Here is a 1,871-nt window from a genome sequence, read left to right on the forward strand (position 1 = left end):
TGCTGAACTTTGCACTTTCACCCATTTGCCAAATGGGGAATAGACATCCTTGGTCCTTTTCCAGCTGCAAAAGGCCAATGCAAATTGCTGCTAGTAGCAATCTGTTACTTCAGCAATTGGGTGGAAGCTAAACCCCTTTCCAACATTACAGAAAACAAAATGTTCAAATTCTTATGGAGAAACAGAGTCTGCAGGAATGACTTATCCCATGTAATCATTTCTGACAATGGTTGCCAATTTCAAAATTGGAAGATCTAAGACTAGTGTGCGGACCTAAGCATCAAGCAATGCTTCACTTCAATAGCCTATCCCTAAGCTAATGGGAAGTGGAGGTCAGAAATCTCGTATTATGTAAGGCGCTAAAGCTAGACTAGAACAAGTAGGAAGGCAGTAGGTAGATGTTCTCTTGTCAATTTTCGAACGTCAAACGCTCTTCTAGTGAGGACCTTTCCAGGTTTGAGGAGAGCTTTGACCAGAATATAAGTCTGGTTCTCAAAATCTAGAATAATTCTATAATTTCTAAACCAATTGTTATAGTGGGTACCCTTAAATTTGTTTATCTCAAGGATCACTCTAAGGGGATTCTTAAACATCTACATTAAATGTAAAAATAGAAATTAGTAGACTTTCTTAATTTTTAATTCCAGTTAAGACTTGATCTTTAGTCATTAAATGCTCTCACTATTTTTTCAAAAACCTTCCACCCTCCAGTGAGGTTTCGGGAAACCATTTTCTAGTGGGCTTCGAGCGAAAAAAGTACAATTTACGTCCAACAACATACATTATTGCGATTTTGATCTCATTGTTTTACACCTCACCACATTTAGTCCCATAAGTGTAAAAAGAAAATGCAATTTACATCCTACTCAAATTTTTCATTAGAACCGTATCAGTTTGCATGTGCTCCATTAACTTAACCAACATTTACTGCAATAGTGTGGAAAATTATAATTCTCCACACTAAAATTACAGTGTTTGCGATTTTGGTTTCATTGTTTTACCCCTCATCACATTTAGTCCCATAAGTATGGAGTTGTAGTATTGGTTAGTTTTTTATGTTTGTTGTCCTATGGGATTGCTTGGTACTTGTTGTTCATATATATTTTGTTATAGGTTTGAATTGAATTGGAATAGAATATTATTAAACCCATATTTCCAAAGTAATATTGAAATTCCACACTAAAGTATACATTAAATTAAAAATACAACATCTCTAAATTTCCACACTAACAAAAACAAAAATGTAAACTTGAAACTTACCATTTAAAATATATCTAAATTTTCACACTGATATAGACATTAAATTACATTACTTGCTTATACAACTGATACTATGCTCCATCTAGCCTTGCAAAATGATGAAGTTTTCTTCTCCATTCTCATCCACAATCAACTTCACATCCCAACCACATGAACAAAATCATTAACCAAGAAACCAGTAACAAACAAAGAAGAACAGTGTGTTTCTTTTGTAAATTCACCACTTTCTCCTCCAAAATATTGATCTTCTGTAGCAACCCAAGAATAATCATTTTTGATTGGGCACAAATTGGAGGATCTTCCCATACAATGGATACACAATTACCTCGACCTATAGAGCAATTGTAGAACCTCCTACTCGGGTTATTTTTGGTCCATTATGTCTGCAATTTCGCCCTCTTGCCACAATAGCATAACACTTCTTCATCACTATTGTTTATTGCTCCAAAGTTTGAGCTTGTTCTTCTCATGGCTTTGTGGACAACTTCACGCCTTTCCTTTATGCTCTTTATTGCTGCTTTTGCCCTTATGAAAAAGGTGAAAAGACAATAATTTTCCATTCCATGGTAAATGTGGTGAGAGGTAAAATGTGAGTGGGACGTAAATTGTAA

Source organism: Sesamum indicum, linkage group LG16 (assembly GCF_000512975.1).
Source record: "Sesamum indicum cultivar Zhongzhi No. 13 linkage group LG16, S_indicum_v1.0, whole genome shotgun sequence".
Classification (NCBI taxonomy): Eukaryota; Viridiplantae; Streptophyta; class Magnoliopsida; order Lamiales; family Pedaliaceae; genus Sesamum; species Sesamum indicum.